Source organism: Thamnophis elegans, chromosome 3 (genome assembly GCF_009769535.1).
Source record: "Thamnophis elegans isolate rThaEle1 chromosome 3, rThaEle1.pri, whole genome shotgun sequence".
Classification (NCBI taxonomy): Eukaryota; Metazoa; Chordata; class Lepidosauria; order Squamata; family Colubridae; genus Thamnophis; species Thamnophis elegans.
In genome coordinates this window covers 68201172-68215077 of record NC_045543.1, presented here as the reverse complement: position 1 = coordinate 68215077, position 13906 = coordinate 68201172, and the positions used below count along the sequence as shown (strand labels likewise).

The 13906-nt window shown below is 39.9% G+C and overlaps 1 protein-coding gene across 1 annotated transcript in view; it reads left to right on the top strand.

The window, feature by feature from the left end:
- ADAMTSL1 (ADAMTS like 1) overlaps positions 1-13906 on the top strand; it is a 542768-nt gene that overhangs the window by 300553 nt on the left and 228309 nt on the right.

The window sequence follows — 13906 nt, the reverse complement described above, 5'->3', positions numbered from 1 at the left end:
GCAATGTACTTATGTAATTCAGAATTAATAAGGAAAGAAGAAATGATAGAATTGCCTCAATATCATTTTAATGGTTTTAATTGTATGACTTTTAATTTTTCAATTTAAAATGACTTTATTAAGCGCTCATCCGAGAGTCTATGACTGATCTGGCTAATGATGAGGTCAGCAGCCAAAACAATCTCTCTGAGCAAACCTGAGCCACCAATCCAATCCTGAGATGGTCTGATAGATGGAATGGTCAAAAAGCAAACCAAGTCTTCCTGGGAAAGAAATGTTCACGTTTCCTCGAAATTCTTTGAAACAGAGATTGACCAAAAAGACTGTCAGCCTGCAGAGGCAGCATGCAATCAGGGCCCTCTGTATGACAGCTTCAAGAAATGTTATGCCTGAGCCAATGACAGAGGACCCAATTCTGAAAATAAGGGACCATGATCTGGGAGGGCCTTTAAGCCTCAAAACATTCTGGCAGCTCTAATGGGCTGAACCAAGGCGATCAGGACATCTCTTTGAGAGAAGGGGTAGCATTATCCTTAATCATAAAACATAAATTTGTTTCAACTTCTATCCTTAAAATAAAGTTATAGGGCAGTGATGGTGAACCTTTTTGGCACTAAGTGCTGAAAAGGGAGCATACACACGCTCATCTGGGTTGCAACCAAGAGAGGAGCTGTCCAGGGGACATGTGCTCGCCAGAAAATGAAGTTCGGGTTTCCACCATGCACATGCGTACCGGCAGCTAGCATGCCCAAAGTGGCACATGGAGTCATATTGCCTGGCATGCATAGCGTTTCCCGTTCGTCTTTGAGTTACTGGTGTGCATGCGCATGCAACCTGGCCGGCATGTGTGCTTGCACCAGCAAGCAGATGACCAATTTTTCCAGTTCCCGGCACTGCTCCATACACGAAGGTCAGCTGATTGTGGCTTACGCATGCGCACCAGAAACCCGGAAGAGGAATGGGTGACACCATGCGTGCCAGGCGACATGGCTCTGTGTGCCACTTAGGGCACATGTCACATAGGTTCACCATGACGATTATAGGGCGTTGCACACCACAACAACTAGACACAAGGATAGTTCCCCCCCCCCCGCATGCCATCACTCTGCTAAACAACTACCGTATTTTTCAGACTATGACACACCTTTTTTCCTCAAAAAAGAGGCTGAAAATCTGGGTGCGTCTTATACATCGAATACAGCATTTTTTGCCTCCCGAAGCCCTGCCCCCTCACCAAAAAGGCCGTGTATACCCTTATGAGGGCTTTCAGACAGCTCTTAGGGGCTGGGAAGAGCAGAAATTAGCAAAAAATGGGCCGTTTTTTACCCCCCAACCCCCAGCAGCACTCTATAAGCCTCCATAAGGCTATGCATGCAATATTTTTGACAAAAAACAGGCCCGCTTTTGCAAAAATGGGCCGTTTTGTGCTCTCTTTTGGGGGCCCCACCTCTATGATTTCACAAATAATTAAAGGACACGTGTAAAAGTATCTATAGATATTTTTTGACACAATTTCTCAGGCACTAGTTTTCTCCTCTGGCATCTATGATCACATCAAAAAAAGAGTACGCTATGTAAAAAATGCATACATGGTAAGTAGAAATGTCAGACAAAGTTAAGATTACTCACTTGCATATTGAGCCAATTTTCTTTGAATTAAAAAAAAAAACAAAGTGAACTTTTGCCCATTCATAGACAGAGAGAGGATTATGTCCTGATTCCATTAGCCAGTACAAATATATTTTAAATAGTAAACTCTGACCTTGAATTAGCACTGCAATAAGTGTATAACTTTCTCCCCCTTGTCTATATAGAATTATGAATGTAAAGGATTGCTAAATGGTGAGAGAGAGGTGGGGGGAGGGAGGGGGTGCTGAATATGCAGTTAAAACTGAAAAACAAAGAAATCCACCCAAACTTTAGGGATTTAGAAATAAGCTTAAATATATGATAGCTTTAGAATTTAAAAACAGTACTATTGGTGCTTTGGGTTAGTGGTTGAGGTTTTTTTTTCTGTGCAGCTTATTATTTTACAGACATGTGTCATATGACAGAGAATTATGTGTACCACACATAATTCTATAACAAATGAAATAAAGAATAATGTTGGATTTGGGGTTGTGAGTTTGATAAATGAAGAGTTGGCACACCAATTGAACACTATGGAACAGACCACGCCACAAACCAAAGATAAATATTTTTCCTCCAGTAAAGGAATGTTCACGGTGTATTATGCCTTTTCGATTTGTGTATGATGCCTTCCAGAACATTAAGCGCCAGGCGAATACAGTCTCATTGTGTCAGCTTTGAAGCTATGCAAAGCATATATGCCTTACTTCTAAACATCAGTGCACAGCTAAGCAGCTGAATAAATGCAAGTCATTTATTTTCCAAATGTCAGCTGCCAGATCTTACTAGTCCCATTCCTTGAGCTATTCAGGTCAGATACAATGTTGTTTTGTTATCAGCCAGTTCCGCTGCCTCTTTGGAAAATCTACTTTGTGTGATCCAACTGATCCCTGGAGAATTTGGTGCAAGAGTTTATCTCTCCTTGTCCTAGTTATGTCATCAGAGCATGACAGCAACCTCTTCTGAGGGCAAAAATAGACAACCTCAGCCGCTACCATATTTTTTGGAGTATAAGACGGACCTATTTGGGTGGGTGAAAATTTAGATGTGTCTTATAGACCAAATACAGGCGTTTGTGGCCTCCTGAACCCTCTGTGTGTCGCGTTTTCACCCTCCCTGGGCCCCAGAAGCACTGCAGTGCTCCACACAGCCCGTTTTCAGCATTCCAAGCCCTCCATGCATCACGTTTTCACCCTTCCAGGCCTGTGTGTGTGTGTGTGTGTGTGTGTGTGTGAGAGTGAGTGAGTGAGAGAGAGAGAGAGAGAGAGAGAGAGAGAGAGAGAGAGAGAGAGAGAGAGAGAAGGCCACATGGAGCACTGCAGAGTGCTTCTGGGGGCCAGGGAAGGCAAAAACGCGACACGGAGGCCATAAACTATTTTTTCTTGTTTTCCTCCTGTAAATGTAGGTGCGTCTTACAGTCCGGTGTGTCTTATAGTCCAAAAAATACGGTACATTCCCATTGCAAATTTAACCTACAAGTGAAGTGGTATGTGTGAATGACCTTGGGATACAGGATGAAGGGCCACAAACTAGACAATGTTCAGATAAGTGGCACTGAATCCACAGAAGGAATGGGCAGAAGAGTAAACATCTCAAAAGAGACCCTTCTTAATTCGTTGGACTACAGGTAGTCCTCAACTTGCTTAGTAACTGCTCAAAGTTACAATACCTCCCCCACAGCAATTTATGACCTGTTCCAAAGCTACATTTGCCCTCCCCTGACGTAAGGGCATGTCAATTTTTTTTCAACTTTCAATTTCCAAACATTGTGACATACCTTGGGGGTGGTAAAGACATTTCAGTTACTTTAATATAATTTAGAAGTAAGTAATCTAATATAATATTAGATGTAAGCAACTACGTAAATATTATAACTTTTTTAACATTCTGTTTGTTTTATTTCCGTGGTCACATCATCACATTTTGGGCACTCAGCAACTGGCCCACATTTACCACTGTTTGTGGTGCCCTGCACCACAACTGGTGTTTACTTCCAGTTTCCAGAAAAAAATGCCCCACAGAGAACAATAGAACAATCTTAATGATGCTTAACAACTGCGACATAGTGTAAATAAAAAAGGTCGTAAAATTGCATCCGATCATGTGATTATCTACTTTGTGACCATCGTGATTTATAATTGCAATTGGCTGGCATAGTCATAAGTCAAGGTCTACCATATATAAAGGTGTGGGAGTGAGAGATAGTTTTACACTTGGAAGATTAATGTCAGTCTTGCAAGGTAGGGCAGACAAGAAGCATTAATTCTTAAGCTTACATTGACAGAATTTTCAAATTTGAAAATGCATTTTTCCAATCAGCCTTGTGTTACCTGTTCTATTCAAAAATGTGTGAGAATGTTCCTGGCTTATTTCTAACTAGCTTGCCTTAGCATCTACATCCATTAGAAATAGGGTTGGAGATTAGCTATGTTATTTCAACGACTCCTGCATTCAAAGGGATAGACTTTAAGCTGCATTTACAACCATCTAGCTATAAAACACTGGTTGTGTGGAAATGCTACTAGGTCAGAGCTGCAAACATCCACTAGATGGCAACAAGGGATGGAAAAACCTGAACACTTTGCACCCATTCTAAATAGATTTTTGACTCCCCGATGCATGAATATAGATTTATATAATTCATACATCTAAACCTGCAAAGGAGCCTAGCTGTTTGCTGTACAAATCGTGTATGTTGAGATTATATTAGTAATGTAATTAGTAATGGGTCAAAACTCATCAAGGAGTTAAGCAACTTAGAACTGAGGAGAAATTTCCTGACAGTTAGAACAATTAATCAGTGGAACAACTTACCTCCAGAAGTTGTGAATGCTCCAACATTGGAAGTTTTCAAGAAGATGTTGGCTAACCATTTGTCTGAAGTGGTGTAGGGTTTCCTGCCTAGGCAGGGGTTTGGACTAGAAGATCTCCAAATTCCCTTTCAGCTCTGTTACTCTATTCTAACATTCACTGGCACACATCCCGCTTGGGAGGAACTGGAAGGAGAGAGTGAGTCCTGGACCCAACCAGAACCTCAGCATTCCCGTGGGGAGAGGGCACCTGGCCCCTCCCCACCCTTGAGAGTCATACATGTGCCCCCAACAGGCTGGCAGGCAAGATGTGGAGACTCTAGAAAGAGTGCAGAGAAGAGCAACAAAGATGATTAGGGAACTGGAAGCTAAAACCTATGAAGAATGATTGCAGGAACTGGGTATGCTAGTTTAATTAAAAGAAGGACTAGGGGAGACATGATAGCAGTGTTCCAATATCTCAGACGCTGCCACAAAGAAGAAGTCAAGCCATTCTCCAAAACATCTGTAGGTAGGACAAGAAGCAATGGGTGGAAACCAATCATGGAGAGAAGCAACATAGAACTAAGGAGAAACTTCCTGATAGTTAGAACAATTAATCAGTGAACAACTTGCCTCCAGAAGTTGTGAATGCTCCAACACTGGATATTTTTAAGAAGATGTTGGATAACCATTTGTCTGAAGTGGTTTAGGGTTTCCTGCCTAAGCAGGAGGGGTTGGACTAGAAGACCTTCAAGGTTCCTTCCAACTCTGTAATTCTATGTATTCTATGTATACTTTTTAAATTCTCGGTATACTACCATTAATGTGAATGGTCAGTAAGGGACAACCCATACCTATATATTTTGTCTCCAAATATTTTTTATTTGTCCTATTCTTTACTTCTTATAAATAATGTTAAACTCCCTTGTACTGTATTTAAACAGCTATAATATAGCATTCATTTGAACCCCCCTCTTTTCGTTTGGCCTAACGTGTTTAATATGCATTTCAAGAATTAGGGTTTAGCAAATATTGGATTAATGACCTTCCCCTAGGATGACCTATGGAATCCAAAGTGGCTCTCACTCCAGGCTTGAACCCATTTTTTTGTTTCACTTGGCACCCTGTGAGACAGTTCTCTTTTGTCATCATCCTTCCCTGTCAAGTTTTATTCCCTTTGCAAAGCGTGGCTGAGGAACATGATTAGTCATGACTTCATTTGTTCTGCATTTTCACAGTACTCAAATTTAAGTTCCCTTGCCCTGAATGGCAAATGATTTGCAACCGAAAACCCCAAACCGTTATGTTATATATAATACATGCAATATATACGTTACACTCGCTTCTTCAGTTCCTTCTTCCCGCTGTGTAATGTGCTATGAAATTGAAGCATGCCTATCTGTTTCATCAGGATCCGACAACTCATTGCTTTTGGTATGCCATAGTTTATACATTTTATTTTACAGTACATCTTTTGTTGATTATTTTTGGGTATATTATTCCCTTTTCTACATCGAGTTTTTTTTTAAAAAACAAACAAACCTGTATCTAAAAATAGCTGTCGTTGTATAATGCACATTGCCAGAAATTGAAGTTTTATCTAATAGTTTTACTATTCGTGGAAAGGAATCAAGTCCTGTTATGTGCATATTTACTAATCAGGCACCTAATGTACATTTTCAGCAGTGGTGGGTTGCAGGCAGTACACCCCGGTACGGGCATACCGGAGCCTGCCAGGAGCACCGGGTACCATTCCGGTATGGTGCTCCAGAGGGCCCACCCGCCTGCCCTTGCTCCTTACCTGTCCTTTAAAGCCTTTGGCGCTTCCGCACACATTCATGGGGCGTACAGTGCCTGCGCGACACTCTGCTGCACACCTGAAGCATCATGGAGGCTTGCGGAGGCGTCGCTTGAAGGTAAGATGCATGTGTGTGCATGCACGCCACGCATGTTCATGTAGAGGACGCTGGGCCCCCTTGCAACCGTACCGGTTGCAACGGGATCCGGAACCCACCACTGATTTTCAGAATACTCATTCTAAAGAAAACAGGACCTCAGGTCTCTAATATACTTGTTTATAAGGAAAAAAGCCTAGTGTAATTGTACATCTGTAACTGATATTAGTGTGCCAACATAATAGTGATCCCCATTTGATTAATAATATGCATTGAAGATTTTCACTTGCTGCTGCTTTATCGTCATATTGGAAAATCCAAAGCACTTTTATTATCACAGATTCTTTATGACTGTTGGCTTGTTAAAGGATAGACCAAATGGATCCCATAGACAATGTTGTTGCACCATCTGACTTTAAAAAATAAAAATAGAATGTTGACATAAGGCAAAGTGCTAGTCTGTCCAAAAAAGTTTCTGGTCTCCACATAAGTTCCAGGGGTATTGTTAGGAAATGAAGGGTGCCATCCTGTCCAGAAAAGAGTAGCCATCTTGGGAAACTAGCAGGAAGTGAGGTAGAAGCCACACCAGTTAATTAATGAGTATTTTTGCTAATTGCATCTTAGAAAGCCAACATTTGTGAGCATCCCAACCGCATGCTTTCAAAACTTCAATGTACATAATAATGTTTGTTGAAGCCTTCTTTACTTCTTTCTAAACTGCGCAACTTTGCAACGTGTAGAATCTGTTTGTTAAAGCAGAACCAAAGCAGTCAATTATCACTTGTAATCAGTCCCTAAGGGGATGAGTCTTTTGGACTCAAAACTCCATCGGCTTCTAGCTTGTTTCGCCTGAAGGACAGGCAAAGTTCCCAAATCATAATGAACAGGGGTGGGATCCTACCAGTTTAATAACTGGTTCGCTTCACGCATGCTTCGCATGTGCAGTTTACAGAGAAATCACCTTCTGCATTACTGCTGGGGAGGAAAACAGCTGAGGCGCAGCATTCGCTGGCTGGGGAATTCTGAGAGTTGAAGTCTGGACATCTTCAAGTTGCCAAGGTTGAGAAACACTGCTCTAGCTGATAGTCGGAGTCACCCGAACCTGTAGAATCCCACCCCTGATAATGAATTATTCTAATGGTAACTCTCATCAGAATGTATTAAAATATCAAAATTAAAAATAAATAAGGCCAAATCTCCCCTATAAATTGTGACTGATGAAGCTAATTAAATTTTGTCAGCGTAACACTGTAAGCCAGCAATGGATTTTCATGCCTGACATTTCGCTAGTGTAATATGGGGTGTTTTTTTTGGGGGGGGGGAATCTAGTTCTGCTACCAGTTCTTCACTGGAGGTCTAATTCTTCTTGAATAAAATGTTTTTACATTTTATCATTTCCATCTTTTTGAAAACTCTAAAAGAACATTATGATGTTTTTGCGAAAATTCATAGTAATTATAACTATACCTATGAATTTAATTTTGCTCCACTAGGGCAAAATAGAGGAATTCATTAAAAGCTATGCATGTTTGGGGATACAGTTAATCTCATCAATCCACAGGGAGGCAGCCTCAAAATCTACTAATAAAAAAGTCAAAATATTTCTGAAAGATCAAATACTCCTTCCTGAAAATTTAAATTTAAATAGAATTATTATAAGTGATTTACTGTGTGAAACATAATAAAATGCAAAGAAAATAAGTGTTAAAATATATTTTCCCTCATCTTCCTAATAACATGTTTAGCGTACAATGGATACTTGTAAAATGTCCATCTAGAAGAGCAGAAGCCACAACATTGAATTGAATGCTAGCAAATGTAGCTAAATACTTTGGAATGTCAAAAAATACCCAGGTAAATCATATGGCCTTTAATGAAGTTAAAAGGTAATTTAAAATGTAAGGGAGAACAAAGTTTACCAGCGAAGAAGCGATTTCATTGCCCTTGATGTAATTGCTAAGGATAGATTTTGCCTAGTCGAGAAATTTATGGAAAGTCTAGTTTATTGAAGAATGTCTTTGACAAAACAATAACACAATTATCTTTTCTGAAGGAGAAACAAATAGCCTGAAGATTTATTTGCATAGATCACTTTCAACCAAAACCTAAATGCTTGAACGCAAGCCGTACACTCCACAGAGGGAGAACTGGCCTCTAAACAGAACGCAGTCGATGAGACGCACTTGGCCGTGCCAAGAAGAACACGAAAAAAACTTTGAAAGCGGACACTCCACAGTGGGATTAAAGTCCCAAATCCAAATAGGAATGCCCTGAAACAATGGAGGCAAAGTTTAACACTGAACACCTGGAGTGCAGCACAGATAAACTGTCCTTTGCCACAGAAAAACAGGCCCTGTTTGATGCAGATTGAATGGCAGAGTGTCAGCAAGCAGTATCATGGAGGAAAGAATGAAATGTTATACATAGGTATTAAAATTGTCTGATTTGCTCAGAATCCTGGCCATTAAGAAACAAATATACAGGAAAGCCCAATTAGAAAGCAAACATAGGGGTTTTTTTTCTCTCTCTCTCTTACTGGAACTGATTGTCAATCAGTTGTCCAAACAATGGTACATACACAAAATAATCTTTTTAGCTAACTCTAGATAGAAAAACAGGATCATCTGCACAGAGCAGAAGCAGCTTCCTAGTCACAATCAGTTTGGAATCTTAACTAGCCAGAATAGAACTGGAAGGGACCTTGGAGTTCTTCTAGTCCAACCCCCTGGTCAAGCAGGAGATCCTATACCAGTGATGGTGAACCTATGGCACATGTGCCATGGGTGGCACGTGGAGCCATTTGTCAGGGCATGCGAGGTGCTGCCCTGTTAGCTGGCCAGCACGCATGCGCATGCTGGCCAGCTGAGTTGATCCTTTTTTAAAACCATTTTTCGCCCTCCCCTGGCTCCAGAGGCTTTATAGGAGCCTGGGGAGGGCGAAAAGAGCCTCCCCCCCCCGGAGGCTGTCTGGAGGCTTCACGAGTTTCTCTGAAACCTCTGGAGCGCAAAAAACCGCCCCTACGGGCAAACCGGAAGTTCGGGAACAGACTTCCAGTTTGCTCGGAGGGTTGTTTTGACTGCTCCGGGGGCTTCAGGGAAGCCTCCTGAAGGTCCCTGAAGCCTTTGGAGCACTCAAAACGATCCTCCGAGCAAACCGGAAGTGACTTCCAGTTTGCTCGGAGGGTCATTTTGACTGCTCTGAAGGCTTCAGGGTTGTTTTGACTGCTCTGGAGACTTTAGGGAACCTTCCTGAAAGTCCCTGAAGTCTTTGGAGTGCTCAAAACGACCCGCCGAACAAACCGGAAGTTACTTCTGCTTTGCTTGGAGGGTCGTTTTGACTCTTCCAAAGGCTTCAGAGAAGCCTCCTGAAGGTACCTGAAGCCTCCGGAAGGTGTCCGGGGGGGGGGGAGGCTGTTTTCGCCCTCCCCAGGCTCCTATAAAGCCTCTGGAGCATGGGGAAGGCGGAAAAAGCATGCAAAAATGGGGGGAGTGCCTGTAGTACATGCATGCACACTGGGTTTGTGTGTCGCACATTGCATTATGAGTGTGGCACACCCGCACACGACCCCCCCTGCACTCCCCCCACTTATAGCACACGAGCCAAAAACCATCACTGTCCTATACGATTTCAGACAAGTGGCTGTCCATTTGGGTTCATTTATATTATAATAATTCGCTACATCATCTTCAACATGTCCAATAATAAGTATTTTTTATATCCTATTTTAAAACATTCTCTTATTTTGGTGCTGGTAAAATTCTCTAATAAATTTTCAATTCCATATTATTTTTTAATCTAACCACTAATTAAATAGATCGCATGTCCTATAAAATTGTTTATCTTCTTGTTCTCTAATTTCATATGTCAACTTACTCTTTTTCGCACATTCCATTGCTCATATCACCAATTTAATATATATGCATACAATTATTATGATTATTAAACATTAATCGAATATTGCTATTATTACATCCTTTTTATGTGAAGCATACTAAATTTAAAGTAAATTTACGTATATTATGACATTTCATTACATAATCCTGGACTCATCCAATGGTGTTACATCTTTGTATTCTATTCTAAATAGAATTGTTTATCTTTTATTTTTAAAAAAAGGCTTTTCCACATCATCTCCATAATTCTCATTTATAGCTTATATAAAATTCCATATATCAATCTAGTATATACAAATGCATTATTATCATTATTAATCATTTATTTGATTATAACTATTATTACTTTGTCTTAAACATATTACTCAAAGTTTAACTAAGTTTTACTTAATTTTATTGTGACATTTCATTTCATCATCCTGTATCCTTCCAGTAGTAGTGCAGTCCAATATCTCTTGCCATTTGTAAAATCTGTATTGTAGGTGTTTTCTTGATAAGTCTTATGTGAACTTCTCTTGGCGACTTGTTCATTGCATATTTTGTAAAGACTCGAAACCCTCCATTTGTTTCTTTCATCAGCTTGCCTTTGGTTATCACTGGTGCTTCTGCCAAAGATACTCTCATTGTTTCTGCCAAATTTTCTCCCCTTTCTTCATCTATGTTTTGAAGCATGAGATAGAGATCCTGTTCATCTACATCTTCTTTCAATATTCCATTTGTATCATTTCCCTCCACCCTCGGTTTGCTGTCAGTATCAACAATTTTCTTGTCACTTTGTTCATATTTCTCTACAATTTTTTGAGCTGTATCTTCAAGTTTTATCATTGTTTCATCAATATCCTCAACTCTTCCCTCCATTCTTTCTGTTCTTTGTTCTATAATCCCCAGATTCTTTTCAATTCTTTCTGTGCTTATTAGGACTTTTTGAATTTCTAGCATAATTTTTTGCAGTTATTTTCTCTTCTTCTTCATATTGCGCCATTTTTCCAGGTTGTAAACACTGCCACTAGGACATCTAAGCCTTTTACTAGGTTTCAAATAAATTCGCTATAATCTTTCAAGTCAAAGCTTTCTCTTTACTGCAGTCCAGCTACTAATAATATTTCAGAAGAGCACCTGTGTAAACAAACTGTACTCTTCCCACTATTCTTTCAATACACAAATTCTGAAGCCTTGAAGCATGAGATATATGTCAAATATTAAAAAACAATATTTCCAAGCCTCCAGCCTCTAGATAGCAGTGTTACTTCTTTTTCCTCCGCTTTTAGCTCTCTCTTTAAGCTTTCTTTGAGATAAGAAAAAAATGGTTAAAAAGGACAATCCTGCCGTGAAGGAAAGATAAGAAATGAATCCTTAATCCACAAATACAAAAAATGAGAAAAAAATAGAAGAAGAAGGGAAAAAGAGAGCAGTCCAACTTAAAAAGTAAGGGGCATTTGTAAAAATTTCATTCATAAAAAGGAAACAAAATTAAAGAAAAAAAGATAACACAATAGTTTGAATTCAGGCTAATCTGCCGCTTAGTCTCTTCTGTCTTCAATTTTAACTTTACTCTAAATCTTTTTCGGTGTTCTCTAAAAGTAAAATTTATCTCACCAATTCCGAGATCTCACACTCTCTCTCCAGCTGAGCTTCCATTCAGGGGTCTGTCCCAACCTTATGCAGCTTAAAAATGGCTGCTTCTCTTGTAGCCGGCAAAAAGAGCTATCCCCTGGATCAATCAGGGACTTTGAGATGTCCCTGAGATCAGCAGGACATGCTCTTCTCTATCACTGTCTCTTCGGGATGGTTTAGGTCCAAAAGGACCATCCAGCAACAGAGATATGAACAGCAATCCTGGAGCTTCCACCAGGATGGATTTGATACTTCTGATCATCACCGTGCAACATTAAAGAAATCGTTATCTGTTGATAACTCTTTCTTGTCTATAAAATGGATGTGCTCTTCTAAGTCACAAAATTTTTGCCAAGTTAAAACCATAAAGCACCTTGAAGATTAAAAAACACACAATCCAAATATAGGCAACATATATAAAGTTAAGAATCCAATAGGGAATTTGTATGACAAATTAATTGAATAATCATGTTCTAATATTTGTTTTGTGTTCAAGGAGCATGAAATCACAAACACATTTTGAGATATCTGGTAATTTTGTTCAGGTTTTAAAATACTGAATGATTGCAGCATGTCAATCGTGAATCATAAATTAAATAAATTCCAAATGATTATTTTTTTGCTATAAACAGTAGTAGTAGGGTTGGAGGAGGCCAGTGTAACAAAGTGTAGTCAGAATAGCTATGTTTTGTCAAATGGTAGGACTAATCTACATATATATATAAATGCTTGTGTGTATGTTCCAGCATAACTCTGGAACTCCTTGAGCAATTTCAACTAAACTTGGTACACAGATGACTTACTCTCTGGAAACAAATACTGTGGGGGTAAGACACCCCTAACACCCATTGGGCAGTGGTGAAATTCAATTGTTTTACTAATGGTTCTGTGGGCGTGGCTTGGTGGGTGAGGCAGGGGAAGGATACTGCAAAATCTCCATTCCCACCCCACTCCAGGGGAAGGTTACTGCAAAATCTCTATTCCCACCCCACTCTGGGGCCAGCCAGGGGTGGTATTTGACAGTTCTCCAAACTACTCAAAATTTCCACTACTGGTTCTCCAGAACCTGCTGAATTTCACACCTGCCCTGGGCGGGGGGGGTGTTCTGTTAAGATATAGCCTGTTGTGCCTTAAAATAGCTTCTACTGTACTGCCCTAAAATGGCTTCTACTGTACAGCACAGTGGAGTTGCTATGGTAACAGCTTCACAGTACTCCACAAGGGGCTCCCTCTGGTAAGGGGAAAAATCCAACATTAGAAATTTCATTTGGTCCAGACATTTGTGAATGTTTAATACAGGATTGGGATAAACAAATACCTGGCAACACCAGGTTAACAGCTAGTCTCTAATAAATATAATTCTAATTTGTGGGGACATAACAGCTAATTCGTGTGAAAGTTCAAACACATAATTTGTCCTTAGGAAATATTATGTATTTTGTAGCAGATTTTAATATCTCATGCTGATCAATCCTGTACACAAAAAATAGCATTGCTTTGTCTGATGTTTTCCAAATGCCCTAAACATTTCTGACAAAGACCAATGCAAATATTGTATATAAAATCAGAAGGAGGAAGGAGAAGAAGTACAACTACCTATCACTTATTTCCTATACACCTAGCTCTGACTACAATTGACATGTCTGTAATTTAAATAATAAAACATTGTACTCTTCTGTATCCTATTATCATATAATGCTACAGAGAGAGAGAGAGAGACAGAGACAGAGACAGAGATCGCTTACTTATAGCAATTTCTTTTAGCTTCATGGCTTCCCAGATTATTTTGTTTCTTTATTGTTAAACTTGTTGTACTACCAAGTGGGATGGTACCACAGGAAACTAGCCTTTTTGTTCCATTCCTAAGTGTCCTCCAGTGCTATATATCTCTTTCCCTATGATGCTTATATTCTGACTTGAGGTTTTTAAGAGTTATGTACCTTTTTTGAGAGGAAGTCAGACTAGGAATGGTTTTCTTTCATGCTTTCACTATTCTTCTCTAGGATCTAGAGCTTGTGGAGGGGGGGGGGGAAATATCATCCTGAGTTGTGGAGAGACTTTCAAAATAACCATGGTGTGCCAT